Source organism: Phyllopteryx taeniolatus, chromosome 21 (assembly GCF_024500385.1).
Source record: "Phyllopteryx taeniolatus isolate TA_2022b chromosome 21, UOR_Ptae_1.2, whole genome shotgun sequence".
In the NCBI taxonomy this organism is placed as follows: domain Eukaryota; kingdom Metazoa; phylum Chordata; class Actinopteri; order Syngnathiformes; family Syngnathidae; genus Phyllopteryx; species Phyllopteryx taeniolatus.
The window spans coordinates 16,377,051-16,393,073 of record NC_084522.1 but is presented as its reverse complement, the minus strand read 5'-3'; positions in this window follow the sequence as shown (position 1 = coordinate 16,393,073).

Here is a 16,023-nt window from a genome sequence, read left to right as displayed (position 1 = left end):
CTCAGCGTCTCACCTGCCATCTGCCAGTGGATTTACAGCTTCCTGACGGGCAGGACACAGCAGGTGAGGCAAGGGGAGGCCACCTCATCCACACGTAGCATCAGCACTGGGGCGCCCCAAGGTTGTGTCCTCTCTCCGCTGCTCTTCTCTCTCTACACAAACGACTGCACCTCAGCGCACCCGACTGTCAAACTCCTGAAGTTTGCATATGACACCACTGTCATCGGCCTCATCAAGGACGGTGACGAGTCTGGATATCGACAGGAAGCGGAGCGGCTGGAGCTGTGGTGTGGCCGACACAACCTGGAGCTGAACACGCTCAAGACTGTAGAGATGATCGTGGACTTCAGGAGGCATCCTTCACCACAGCTGCCCCTCACGTTGTCCAGCTGCCTTGTGTCAGCCGTCGAGACCTTCAAGTTCCTGGGAATTACAATCTCTCAGGACCTGAAGTGGGCGACCAACATCAATTCCGTCCTCAAAAAGCCTGCGGCTTCTGAGAAAGCACGGCCTGCCACCGGAGCTGCTGAGGCAGTTCTACACAGCGGTCATCAAATCAGTCCTGTGTTCTTCCATCACAGTCTGGTTTGGTGCTGCTACGAAAAAGGACAAACTCCGACTCTCCGACTCCCAACTCTGCAACGGACAATCAAAACTGCTGAAAGGATTGTCGGTACCCCCCTACCCACCCTTGAGGACTTGCACGCTGCCAGAACTAAGACAAGAGCATGCAAAATCCTCTCGGACCCTCCGCACCCCGGTCACCAGCTCTTCCAGCTCCTTCCCTCAGGTAGGCGCTACCGATCAATGCAAACTAGAACTAGCAGACATTCCAACAGCTTCTTCCCTCTTGCGATCAACTTCTTAAACACCTAACCTACAATTCCATTACAACATGCTGGCAATTTTTTGACTTGAGTTCGTTGTCACACTTCTGTGGGGCCAATTATACACTACTCGTGCACTCACTGTAGTTGTCTCGCCACGCTGCACTATTTGCATATCTGTTCTTGACCGATACTGGCAACTCATGCCAGAGTAGCATCTGCTCCATTTGCACACTGATTGAGGAGTATCTGCAACATTTGCACAACCAACATTGTTCCAGATTACTACTACTACTCATCACTTTAAACCACATACACTCCTTGAAGTCTCGGCGCCCTTTGCACAATGGTCATTCCACCGGACTATTGCAATATTTGTCATTCAAACTTCTCTAAGTGCTAGAGGAGTCAATTGTCAAAAAAAAAAAAATGTACTGGCATTACCAGATAACTAGCAACCCTTTACTGCTCAGTGACTGTTTTTTTTTTGTCAATGTCTTTATGTCTCAAAAGTGTTGTCGTACTAGAGTGGCTCCAACTACCGGAAACAAATTCCTTGTGTGTTTTTTGGACATACATGGCAAATAAAGATGATTCTGATTCTGATTCTGATTTCACAAAAGTGTTCTCTGTCAATTGACTGTCTGTTGTCGTACTAGAGCGGCTCCAACTACCGGAGACAAATTCCTTGTGTGTTTTTTGGACATACTTGGCAAATAAAGATGATTCTGATTCTGAACAGTTGACTTACAATTTCACTGTAACAGCTGCCATTTTCACATCTCTGTCGGGACACTTCTACACCATACACTCACTGTCTTATCACGCTGCACTATTTGCACACTGTTGTTGATTACTACTGCCCACTTATGTGTTTGAGAACTCTGCACCATTTGCACAATCGTCACTGTACCAGATCATTGCACTATAAGTCACTTTAAATTGCTCTAAATTGCTTGAGGACTTATCACATCATTTGCAGAATTGCCACTATATCAGCAGCACAAAACTAGTGGAACACTTTCATTGGTCAATGACTCTCCATATTTGTGTTTTTTTATGTCCTAAATGTATATTTTGCCATCGTGGCTGGATGTTGTCATACTAGAGTGGCTCCAACTACTGGAGACAAATTCCTTGTGTGTCTTGTAACATACTTGGCCAATAAAACTGATTCTGATCTTATGGCGCCTCCCATCATCTTAGACTTTATTAATTTCAACAATACCTAAAAAATGCCACACGGTCACAGGTTGTTAGAAAGCACCTTCCTGTTTTCTCTCTATGAGTAGTTTTAGTTTAGTTTTATGATACAGTGGATAACTTGTCGATATACTTGTATAACTCATCGCAATGTTACTTAAATGTTACATTCCTTCCAATTACAGTTTTCTGATAGCGATTGTTTGTCTTGAATAAATGTACACAATTCTTTGCCCGTTGAGAATTTTTTTTAAACTCGTATTCATGTCTGTCTGTCTGTCTCTCTGTCCAGCTCTCCATCTATCCTTCTGTCTATCCATCCATTCATCCCTTCATCCATTCATCCATCCATCCACCCATCCACCCATCCCTACAGTTCAAAATTTTTTAACCATGTTTGAGGTTGTTGTGTTTTTTGGGGGTTGCGGGGTGGGGAGGCGGGGCTCTACGTAGAAACGACATAGATTTAAATTCAACATGCAAGATAACTGTCAAATTCCAGATTCAACGTATGACATTTACCATTTAGGAATTTTAGCAATTTTTTACCAAGTTTTTCGAGATACAAGCCATCCTTTGGCCGATTTTTAGCTTTGACTTGCGAGCTCAAACTTGAGCTAACACATAATGGGAAATGCATATACATAGAACCCTTTAAGCAACTGATATTTGAAGACAAACGGTATAATAAAACTATACATTCACTATAACATTACTCACATACATATATTCTTTAGGAGGAGAGAAATGACAGCAGCTGTGAGGTGTATACTATACAGACAGACATTTACAGTGATTTACATTCGTCTGTCTGTCTTATACTGCCCCCAGATCGCCAAGGCGGGCAGCAGCACAATTTGCATTGAATTGAATGAGAAAGTGTGACAAAAAGTGTTTAATTCTTTCTAATTCTATTCAATCCAAGCCCTGCCGTGGATTTTTGCTATCACATCATCATTGTATGGGCCATTTGTAGGGATTCACGATAACTGTTTATTTCCACCGCACCGATAACTGATAAGCCTATACCAATAAATGATATAATTTTTTAAATGGTTTATATCAAGGGCCTTCCAAAAAAAAAAACTCTGTATTTATGTATATTGTATGTACCATATTTTGCGGACTATAGGTAGTATAAGTTGCACCAGCCAAAAAAAATGCATAATGGAAGAATAAAAATATATATATGTCAACAATACAATAAATCGCATTTTTGGGTCTGTCTGAGACCAAGAACAGACATTTAATCTTGAAAGGCAAGTTTTAGTAATAACAATAGAATAGAAACAAGCTGAATACAGTAGGTGTCTAGTATGTTAACGTAACATACTGTTTTTAACAGTTACTCAGATAACTCAGATAATATAAACAACATAAGTTTACCAAACTCTCGATCACATTAAAAATCACCAAATCCACTTCATTCTTCATCGTCTGTGTCACTTCTGAGAACTCCGCCAACAGTTCGCCACTTCCTCTTCTGTGTGGATGTCGTCAGACTCAGCATCAGTTCCAGTTAGAATTATTCCGGCCTTTCTGAATCCCGACAGCATGGATTCGGTGGTCACTGAAGTCCATGCTTTGTCGATCCATCCAGTGACTTACAGGAAAGTTGCATGGCGCATCCTCCCGGTTGCCGTGAAGCTGTGTTCTCCATCCATCATCCATTGCTCCCACAGGTGATGCAAGACTGCCTTAAAGCTCCGGTTCACTGAGATGTCAAGTGGCCAGAGTACTTTGATTAAGCCTCCAGGGATGATGGCAGGGATGGAGTTGAAAACCTTGAATTTACCTTTGAACGCTGGCGTCATGTGTGCTGGCTTACTGTCCATCACAAGCAGGGCTTTGCATGTTCTAAAGAAGCCTTCCGGACGCTTAGTGTAGCACTTTGTAAGCCAAAAGTTCATCATTTCTTGATCCTTCCACCCTGTCTCATTCACAGCCACGACAACTCAGGGGCATTGGATTTTTGGCATGGTTTTTGGTTTAAAAATGATCATCGGCAATTTTGATGCATCTCCACAACATGCCAGCACCACTGTGAAGTGGGATTTTTCATGACAAGTCGTCAGTATACTCACACTCTTTTGCCCTTTCCCTGCGACACTTCGGCAAATAGGGATGTGAAAAGTGTTAATATGATTGTAATTGTCACGTTGTGCTCAATTACTTGCTTTTTAAGAAACTCACGGAAACTGGCGACCTTGTCTTAGAAGTCTGAGGGCAGTTTTCGGGACATCATTGTCCGTACTCTGATAGAGAGGCGGTTGCGTTGCATGAAGTGGTTACCCCAAGCAGGTCCTCCTGCAAAGTCATTTATGTTCATTGTCTTGGCATCTACCTGGGCATGGAGACATAACTGCACCAATGACAAGCCTCTCCCGGCAGCACATTGTTCAAAAGTACCCATTTGTGAACTTGTTCCTCTAACTGTGGCCATCTGGCTTTTAGCCTGCGATTAACTTTTTTTTCTTCTTCTTCATTGCAGTTAGTGTATCCTCCGCTTTTTGCCAGTCCCACACAAGTTTCTCACTCACTCCAAACTTTCTTCCTGCTGCTCGATTACCATTTTCGATTGCATAATTCACTATTTGCAGCTTGTAATCTGCAGAATACTATTTTCTTTTTGGGGACATTTGTGTTCAGTCTTTCTCAGTTGTCTTTATAAGTACCGTATTTTCACGACCATAGGGTCTATTTCTGTATTGAACACATACATAAGGCGCACCGTATTATTGGGTGCAGGCATGGTAAAACATACGCTAGCTTAAAACATACAGTAGCATGCATGCACGCTAAAACAATGTTTTTAAAAAGGCGGCAGGAAAACTGAGTTCGGTTGTACTTTATTGAAGTATTTAACAATGTACTCACGTTATTTTTTTATCAATCCTCATCCACAAATCCATCCAAGTCCTCATCTTCTGTATCCGAAATGAACAGCTGGGCAAGTTCTCAATCAAACACGCCAGGTTCGAGTCAGTCTCGTTGCCGTGCGAAAGCTCGAACAACAGTGCAAGCAGACACGTTAGCCCAAGCATCCACAATCCATTCACAAATGGTGGCGTAACTCGCCCGGCTTTAAATATGGTACATGGTTTTAAGGAATAACTTCAAATTTAATTTTGTCTTTTTTCTGTTTCATGATCCAAAAACAGAAGGGATGACCGTGATGACAAAGTGGAAAAGTGCGATGATAGCCATGGAAGCAGGAATAGAACTTATGAAAGCATAAAGAAGCTGGTACTACCCGTCCTGCCTGCTCAGTACAATATGGTTCCGTTGACCTCAATAATAATGAAGAATGATGCGGCAAAGTAAGTTATTTTGCTGAAGAGACTGACTTCCGAGGCATACAGAGAAATCCTGCCACTGCAATTGTCTGCCAAGTGTCATCAAAGTTAAGGGTGAGTACAAAATTTGTTGTTTTGTAAGTTTATTCAAGACAAATCCTGATCCAAAGCATACCACATCAGGCTAAGTTGTTGTTTTACCAGAGTAGTTTATTTATACACTTGTATGACAGTTCAAAATGGGAAAAGGTGTGAAGTTGTCATGGTCTGTGTTTTGGGTTTGGGTTGTGTTTAGTTTTGTTCCAAGTTTTCCTGTGTTCCATGTTTGTCGTGTGCTCATTAGGTTGTTGTGTCCACCTGTTCTCGTCTATTTTGTGTCGACCAATCAGCTCTCTCCAGCCACTCGTGTCTTGTCCAGGTGTTCCTCGTTGTCTCGTCAATTTGTTTGTATTTAGTTCCCTGGGTTCTTTCAGTCCTTGTCGGTTCATTGTCGTTGTCACATGTCTTGCCATGTCATAGTCGCCAGTTGTTTTTGTCATAGTCGCCAGTTGTTTTTGTCATAGTCGCCTGTTGTTTTATCATTGTGATTAAATATTATTATTTTGAGATTCCCGCACTCCTGCCTTGCCTCCCTGCTTCCCTGCAATTGGGTCCACCATGTTCTTGCCTTGCGTTCCTCGCCGTCGCCCTAACCATGTTCATGACAGAATGAACCGACCAGAACAGGACCCAGCGGGAAGAACATGGCGTCACCCTGGACGCCCCCAAACTGCCTCCCACCGTCCTCAGCCTGCCATCCATACCTACCGTCCTCCAGTAAGCCCTATCATTCAGTCTTTTCTGTCCTTTTCCTCGGGTCCCCCCACTTGTCCTAGTTATTCACCATGCCCTACTATTGTACATCCACATGTTTCTTTAGATTCAGATTTTTCTGATTGTGAAGATGGCCCTGATTTAGTTAACTTCCTGTCGGATTCTGACTCTGACACAGATTTAGATTTTTCTGGTTCCTTCCCTAGTTTATCCCGTCCTCGTCAGTTTTTGTCACGTTTCCACGTTTCCAACCCCAGTGAGTCCAAATCCTTTCCCTCGGGCCTTTTCTTGGGCACCCGTTTGGCCATCTACCCGGGACCGCCGCGTGGTGGCCAACGGAGGCGCCCAAGTAAAGGTCAAATTTTGCCCCCTCGTTTTTTCCCCCCTGTTCACAAATCACTTGATTTTTCACCTGTTCCCACACGTTGTTCCACGGATCCTATTAAGTCACGTCTAGTCAAACCTCCCCCCAAGCCATGTTCAGTACCAGCCATTTTTCCTAGTTCACCTTCCCGAGACCTTGTGCACTCTTCCACTCCCATACCCTCGACTCCCACACCTCAATGGCGGCAGGCTGAGGAAGCGACTGCAGCTCCCGTTCCGGCTAATCGGCAGCTGCGCCAGGCTCCCGTTCCGGCTCCTCGGCAGCTGCGCCAGGCTCCCGCACCGGCGGCGCTCGTCCAGCGGCCGCCACCCGTCCTTGCTCCGGCGGCGCTCGTCCAGCGGCCACCACCCGTCCTTGCTCCGGCGGCGCTCGTCCAGCGGCCGCCACCCGTCCTTGCTCCGGCGGCGCTCGTCCAGCGGCCGCCACCCGTCCTTGCTCCGGCGGCGCTCGTCCAGCGGCCGCCACCCGTCCTTTCTCCGGCGGCGCTCGTCCAGCGGCCGCCACCCGTCCTTGCTCCGGCGGCGCTCGTCCAGCGGCCGCCACCCGTCCTTGCTCCAACGGCGCTCGTCCAGCGGCCGCCACCCGTCCTTGCTCCGGCGGCGCTCGTCCAGCGGCCGGCACCCGACCATGCTCCGGCGGCGCTCGTCCAGCGGCCGCCACCCGTCCTTGCTCCGGCGGCGCACGTCCAGCGGCCGCCACCCGACCCTGCTCCGGCGGCGCTCGTCCAGCGGCCGCCACCCGGCCTTGCTCCGGCGGCGCTCGTCCAGCGGCCGCCATCTGACCCTGCTCCGGCGGCGCTCGTCCAGCGGCCGCCACCCGTCTTTGCTCCGCCGGCGCTCGTCCAGCGGCCGCCACCTGACCTTGCTCCGGCGGCGCTCGTCCAGCGGCCGCCACCCGTCCTTGCTCCGGCGGCGCTCGTCCAGCGGCCGCCACCCGACCACGCTCCGGCGGCGCTCGTCCAGCGGCCGCCACCCAACCCTATTGCCTGGCCCCTGCATTACCATTGGGTTCGGCACCGTGGCCGTCCGCCTGAATGGCCCTGTAAAGACCCTGGTGCTTGGCGTCCTGGACGACCTCCTGAACCGCCCAGCCAAGCACCTCACCTCGGGTGGCCTGGATGGCCACCAGACTGACCTGAGGGGTGGACTCTGTACCCTCCTCCAGGCCCCCTTCCGCCCACCCTGGGTTGATGACTTTTTGGTTGTTGTTTGGGGAACGTCTGGGATCCGTTCCTTTAGAGGGGGGGTACTGTCATGGTCTGTGTTTTGGGTTTGGGTTGTGTTTAGTTTTGTTCCAAGTTTTCCTGTGTTCCATGTTTGTCGTGTGCTCATTAGGTTGTTGTGTCCACCTGTTCTCGTCTATTTTGTGTCGACCAATCAGCTCTCTCCAGCCACTCGTGTCTTGTCCAGGTGTTCCTCGTTGTCTCGTCAATTTGTTTGTATTTAGTTCCCTGGGTTCTTTCAGTCCTTGTCGGTTCATTGTCGTTGTCACATGTCTTGCCATGTCATAGTCGCCAGTTGTTTTTGTCATAGTCGCCAGTTGTTTTTGTCATAGTCGCCTGTTGTTTTATCATTGTGATTAAATATTATTATTTTGAGATTCCCGCACTCCTGCCTTGCCTCCCTGCTTCCCTGCAATTGGGTCCACCATGTTCTTGCCTTGCGTTCCTCGCCGTCGCCCTAACCATGTTCATGACAGAAGTATGAAGTCTTTCAGCAAGAGTTCTTGACACATACGACACACATCATTGATGGGTGACTAATTTCCTTGTATTTTTGTTAGCAGTTAAAAAAAAACACTTGTATGGTAGTTGAAAAATGTTTAAATGTTTTTGTTGTTTTTTCCATTTCCACTATTTGTTATGGGGAGAAAATTTTCATAAATGGAAACACCTTGAAGGATAACCAGCTTCCCAAATTCATTTGGTTTGGCTTTTGGGTCACTGTTTACATTTGACTGATTTATTGTGATCTATCCAATACCATTGGTAGTAGGCTGGCGAGTGGCGACGCACTTGCAGCCGGATGATATTGGTTGTTATCATCCATCCATCCATTTTCTGAGCTGCTTCTCCTCACTAGGGTCGCGGGCGTGCTGGAGCCTATCCCAGCTGTCATCGGGCAGGAGGCGGGGTACACCCTGAACTGGTTGCCAGCCAATCGCAGGGCACATGGGAACAAACAACCATTCGCACTCACAGTCATGCCTACGGGCAATTTAGAGTCTCCAATTCATGCATGTTTTTGGGATGTGGGAGGAAACCGGAGTACCCGGAGAAAACCCACGCAGGCACGGGGAGAACATGCAAACTCCACACAGGCGGGGCCGGGGATTGAACCCGGGTCCTCAGAACTGTGAGGCTGACACTCTAACCAGTCGTCCACCGTGCCGCCTCCATTGGTAGTAAAACATAAAATTCAAATTAGAACAACTTTAGCTACATTTTTTTTGATTTGTTCATCAGTTTGGAATATTGAAATGCTGTTGTGAAAACTGCTTTCTTCTTGCCAATCTTGCCATCGGTTTTTGAAGCTTTTAGCGCTATAAGTTAAGGATGTGTTTAAATGGAAGAGAAAAAAAACCCCACTGAGACTAATAAAACCAAGTCTTAACCCTAAAACTGCCGGAAACTGACGCCTGTATGTACCTTTCAGTATTAATGGTGCCTTCACAGATGTGTAAGTTACCCATGCCATTGGCACTAAAACAGCCCCATATATCACAGATGCTGGCTTTTGAACTTTGCGTCCATAACAGTCCGGATGGTTCTTTTCCTCTTTGGCCCGGAGGACACGACGTCCATAATTTCCAAAACAATTTTAAATTTGGACTCGTCGGACCACAGAACACTTGTCCACTTTGCATCAGTCCATTTTAGATGAGCTCGGGTCCAGAGGAGCCGGCGGCGTTTCTGGGTGTTGTTGACAAATGGCATCCAGGTTGTGTCGGCCGCACCACAGCTCCAGCCGGTCCACTTCCTGTCGATATGCAGACTCGTCACCATCCTTGATGAGGCCGATGACAATGGTGTCATCTGCAAACTTCAGGAGTTTGACAGCCTGTGTGTGTTGAGATGCAGTTGTTCGTGTAGGGAGAGAAGAGCAGCGGAGAGATGACACAACCTTGGGGCGCCCCAGTGCTGATGCTATGTGTGGATGAGGTGGCCTCCCCTTGCCTCACCTGCTGTGTCCTGCCCGTCAGGAAGCTGTAAATCCACTGGCAGATGGCAGGTGAGACGCTGAGCTGGAGAAGCTTGGAGGAAAGGAGTTCAGGGATGATCGTGTTGAACGCTGAGCTGAAGTCCACGAACGGGATCCTCGCGTAGGTCCCTGCACTGTTGAGGTGTTCTAGGATGAAGTGCAGTCCCATGTTGACTGCATCATCCGCAGACTGTGGATCCTGTTTGCTCGGTAGGCAAACTGCAGGGGGTCCAACAGGGAACCTGTAATGCTCTTGAGGTGGTCCAGCATGAGACGTTCAAAGGACTTCATGACCACAGATGTCAAGGCGACAGGCCTGTAGTCATTTAGACCCGAGATTGCAGGTTTCTTGGGGACTGGACTGATGGTGGAGCGTTTGAAACAGGATGGTACTTTGCACAGTTCCAGAGATCTATTGAAGATCTGAGTGAAGACTGGAGCAAGCTGGTCCACGCAGACTTTGAGGCAGGATGGGGACACATGGTCTGGGCCTGCCGCTTTGTTAATCTTTTGTTGTTTGAAGATGTGTCTCACATCCTGTTCACGGATGGCGGATAGGTCCCGGAAGTCGGTGGTGTGATGTGTTGGTGGTGCGGCCGGGTGGGTGTGGGGTGTGAAAGTGTCCTTTTCAAATCTGCAGTAGAAGGTATTCAAGTCGTTGGCTAGTGTGCTATTGTTCTCAGCTTGGGGGGATCGTCGCTCGTAATTTGACAGCGATTGGAATGCATGCCAGAGTGATTTAGAGTCGTTAGCGCTAAACTGTTTAAAAATCATTACATATCTACAACAATGAAACATTTGATATGAGTGTTGTATGGGGCTGTAGTACTACACTCTGTGAGGGAAGGACAGGACAAGATAGAACAGGACAAGGACAGGAGCAGGACAAGGGTCATACAACTGAAGTGTGGTGGGATTGACTATGTAAATTATAAAAGTCTATCGGATGAGAGTGTGAGTGAGGGGATACCCAACCAATTCACATATTCATGAGTTATTTGTTGCAATAAGTGAATCAAATAGCCCCACACCCAGCGAAAGAATCCCACGAGTGTGTGCCTGCGGACACATGCATGTGAATTGACAGTGTTGCGCATGCACAAAAACTGACAGAAGTGTGGTGTAATTCCTGTGCCTGCTCAGGGGAGGCTGAGGACCCCACCCAATCAATCGAGGGGCGGGATCGGGCCCAGGGGACACTTCCCACACCGAGGGACCCAGGGCAGTCTGCCGGCCCACCGAGGCGCCCCGACAACCGGCCACCCAGAGGATGCCACAGGGACATCAATATAAAAAGCGGAATAAAACTATGGTATATATCGTATAAAAAGTATTAATTGAATGTGCAATATCAAAGATCAGGTGACGTGTGGAACATAGTCAAGGTCAGAGAACCAAGGCAAATAAGACATAAATTAGATAACAAAACCCCAATGCTGCTAACGTGGCTGGTGAGACCCTGAGTCTGGTGTGGGTGTTGTTTGTGTTTGTGTGTGAGCGTGTGTGCATGTGCATGTATGTGGGGCGTCAGAGTTCAGAGTTCAGGTGGGCAGAGGACAGAAGAGGTAGAGGGGGCAGAGCGGGCAGAGAGTTCAGATTCATGACAGCCCTGATTCTGTAGTGGTACACTGTTTTGGCAAATATGTTTCTGACATAATAAGTAAGGAAGCAATCTTTGCGGGTTTTTATTGCAAGGGGGAAAAAAAAGTCTTTGCAAAGAGAGGAAACGGTACAAGTCTTACGAGTTGTTGAGTTGGCTAGTCCTGGCCTGCAGACTCCACAGTCTCCTCCCTGATGGCAGCAGACTGAAGAGGCTGTGTGATGGATGGCTGGCATCCCCCGCTATGCGGAGGGCTTTGCGGGTGAGGCGGGTGCTGTAAATGTCCTGCAGGGAGGTTCCGATGATCTTCTCAGCTGCCCTTACTATGCGATGGAGAGTCTTGCGGCACGATGCGGTGAAGGCTCTGTACCACACAGTGATGCAGTTGGGCAGGATGCTCTCTGTGGTCCCTCTGTAGAACGAGCACATGATGGGGGTTGGGGCTCTGGCTCTTCTCAGCTTGCGCAGGAAGTAGAGACGCTGGTGAGCTTTCTTGGCCAGTGATGAGGTGTTGCTGGTCCAGGACAGGTTCTCGGTGATGTGCACTACCAGATACTTGGTGCTGTGCACTCTCTCCACTACAGCACCGTTGATGTTCAGGGGAGCATGCTGGGAGTGCGCTCTCTTGAAGTCCACAACAATCTCCTTGTTTTTTTCCACATTTAGGGAGAGATTGTTGTCCGTGCACCACCCGGCCAGGTGGCTCACCTCACTCCTGTAGTCTGTCTCGTCCCCGTTGCTGATCAGACCCACCACAGTTGTGTCGTCTGCAAACTTGATGAAGAGGTTGGAGCTGTATGTCGGTGAGCAGTCATACAGCAGGGTGAAGAGGAGGGGACTCAACACACAACCTTGAGGGGCCCCCGTATTTAGAGTGATGATGCTGGATGTGTTGCTGACGACCCGTACTGCCTGCGTTCTCCCTGTCAGAAAGTCCAGCAGCCAGTTGCAAATCGAAGTGTTGAGCCCCAGCTGGTTCAATTTGCAGGTCAGTAGTTGAGGGATGATGGTATTGAATGCTGAGCTGAAGTCTATGAACAGCAGTCTGACAAATGAGTCCTTAGAGTCCAGGTGTGTGAGGGCAGAGTGGAGTGCAGTGGAGATGGCGTCATCGGTTGAGCGGTTGGACTGATATGCAAACTGGAAGAGGTCCGGAGGAGGTTGGGGGGGGGGGGGGGGGTGCTTTGGGACTTGATGTGGCGCATGACTTGCTGCTTGAAGCACTTCATCAGGATGGGAGTGAGTACTACCGGACGGTAGTCATTGAGGCAGGAGGGAGAAGACTTCTTCGGGACCGGGATGATGATGGTGGTTTTGAAGCACGTGGGGACAACACCCAGACTCAAGGAGGTGTTAAAGATGTCCGCGAATACTTCTGTGAGTTCAGCTGCACAGTCCCTCAGAACACGACCAGGTATGTTGTCTGGGCCCGGGGCTTTTCATGTGTTGTTCCTGTCGAGAGATCTTTTCACTCTGTCCCAGGTCAGTGTCAGCACTTAGTCACCAGGAGGGGGTGGAGTCTTGTGTGCAGGGATGCTGTTGTGTGCCTCAAAGCGAGCAAAGAAGTCATTTAGCACATTTAGCAGGGAGGTGGAGCTGTCGCAGGTCTGTGGTGAAGGTTTATGGTCCATAATGGTCTGAATACCACGCCACAGACTCCTGGTGTCACTTCTGTCACTGAAGCGGTGGGCGATCTTCCTGCGGTACTCCTTCTTGGCCTCTGTGATGCCACAGGACAAATTGGCCCTGGCTTTCCTCAGGGCCTCCTCATCCCCAGATCTAAAAGCCGCATTGCGGACCTTCAGTAGTCTGTAGACCTCCCTCGACAGCCATGGCTCTCTGATTAGCACGGACGGTGATGGACTTAGTGATGGTGACATCATCCATGCACTTGCTGATTTAGGCAGTAACAGTCTCTGTGTACTCCTGAAGGTTTGTATTGAAGTTGTCGGGGGCAGGCTGTTTGAACATGGTCCAGTCTGTGGTGCCAAAACAGTCTTGAATTGCCTTAAGGAACCCTTCCGGCCACAATTGTACCTGTTTCCTAACTGATTGGGAGACTTTAACCAGTGGTCTGTTAGCCTGCATTAGCATAACAGTGAGATGGTCTGAGGTGCCGAGGTGGGGGAGGGGAAGGGCCTTGTAGGCCTCTCTCAGCAGGGTAAAAACATTGTCCAGAGTGTTATTTCCCTGTGTTGGAAAGTCAATGTTTGAGTAGAGTTTAGGAAACACAGCCTTGGGGTCAGCATTGTTATAGTCCCCAGCTAGAATGAGGAAAGCATCTGGGTGGGCCGTCAGCTGTTCACTGATATGATGGTATAACTCATTTAGCACATCACTCCTGCTATTGCTGGAGTTTGGAGGAATATAGACTGCCGCAAGCAGTATGGCAGTGAATTCCCTCAGTAAATAAAACGGCCGGCACTTTAGAGCCATAAACTCCAGTAGCGGTGAGCAGTGTTGACTGACCAAGATAGTGTCCTGGCACCAGGCGTCATTAAACACTCAGTCCATCGCAGCAAGTCTTACCTCTCGCGAGAGTTCTGTCTGCTTGGTAGCATGCTAGCCGGTCGAGCTGAATGGCGCTGTCTGGAATGCTGCTGTTAAGCCATGTTTCCACAAACACAAAAACACAGCACTCTCCCACAATCTTACGAGTAGAGCGGAGGAATCGAATGTAATCCAGCTTGTTGTCCAGACAGCGTACGTTGGCTAACACAATGGAGGGAATAGCCGACTTGTGTGGTTCAGCTGCTAGCCAAGTTCGTAGACCTCCGTGCTTGCCCCGTTTGTGCTTCCTCCTTCACCGTTCATGGTGCCTCCACTCTGGGCACAATGCAGGAGTGGGGGTCGCAGCTCTAGTAGGCGCTCAGAGCAGACCGGAGTTCCGTAGCTCCTCAGTGAGAGTCGAGTTTAACTTTTAAAAGTTTAAAAGTAGTTCTGCCGATGTCGGGCAGCAGCTTACGACTTTATCTGCGTCTTGGAACATATACACATGATGAAGACGGACTAAAACACTCGGACCTGTAAGAGGAAAAACACGAAAAACACCGTTTGTTTGGGACAGAGAGGAGCCGATGCGTATGCACGCGCCGCCATCTAGGACCCTGTAATTACAAAGTTACTGGATGGTCGTGCTGGTGATCATAAGCGAATTTACTGTGAATATTGATATTTTTAGTGTCGTAGGCGAAGGTTATTAAGTAATTAATTTTGGTAATGAAATCCATGACTGTAAGGAGCCAATGTAAAAAAGGCTGGCGAGTGGCGACGCGCTTGCAGCCGGATGATATTGGTTGTTATCATCCATCCATCCATTTTCTGAGCTGCTTCTCCTCACTAGGGTCGCGGGCGTGCTGGAGCCTATCCCAGCTGTCATCGGGCAGGAGGCGGGGTACACCCTGAACTGGTTGCCAGCCAATCGCAGGGCACATAGGAACAAACAACCATTCGCACTCACAGTCATGCCTACGGGCAATTTAGAGTCTCCAATTCACGCATGTTTTTGGGATGTGGGAGGAAACCGGAGTACCCGGAGAAAACCCACGCAGGCACGGGGAGAACATGCAAACTCCACACAGGCGGGGCCGGGGATTGAACCCGGGTCCTCAGAACTGTGAGGCTGACGCTCTAACCAGTCGTCCACCGTGCCGCCTGGTTGTTATCAGTCAGGTTTTTTTTATTGGATCAATTAGTGTGACATAATTTATCCCCCAATATCGGGCCAATAGTTATCGGTCTGATCGTTATTGTGCATCCCTCGTCATTTGAATATAAATTGATCAATCAGGGTAAAGACATGGCCCACTGAATTTCCTTTTGAAAATCAATTAAGTTTACGGATATGAGTATTTGAATTTTTGTCAGTTGTTATCCATCTAAAGGCCATAATTGTTTACAACAATTAATCTAAAGTGATATTTTTCAAACTTTTAATGCCAAAATGTTTTAAAACCCTTGGGTGTTCATAAGGAAGTTTCATGACTTGCAACATGTTTTCTGAAGATGCTAATTACATCTTTGGATATACAGGATTTTTCTCCTTTTCAGAGATCCTTTTTTTTTGGGGGGGGGAGGGTTCTTTTGCAAACGTTCCTTCCATCAGGACACTATGATGAGACAGGTGGCCTCACAGTTCAGAAGAAGGAACCTGCTGGCACAGCACCCGATGCCGCTACTGTACCATCGTTTCCATGTGAAGCAGTCACCATGCAGCCACCTGCCAGCTCCGCTGCTGTTTGCCCACAGCTCTCTCCCCCGGAGAGGTTCTCTGGAGAGTCTGGGAATATTAAGCTGGTCATCACTCAGTGCGAACTCCACTTTGAGCTGCAGGCAGCTGCCTTCCTTACCGAGCGGGCAAAGATTGCTTTTGTCATTTCTCACCTGACTGGTCGTGCGGAGGCGTGGCTACTGCTGAATGGAGCCGCAATTCCACCGCAAACACCGGTTTGAGGTATAAATTGATGCGTCTGATGTCGGAATAGGAAGCAGTGCTCTCCCAGAAATGTCTTAAGGATGGTAAATTACATCCTTGTGCTTATCTCTCTAAAAAACTGACTCCAACCGAGAGAAATTATGACATAGGTGACCGTGAACTGCTGGGGGTCAAGGTGGCTTTGGTGGAGTGGAGGCACTGGCTAGAGGGGGCACAAACTCCGTTTTTAGTATGGACAGATCACAAGAACCTCGAGTATCTAAA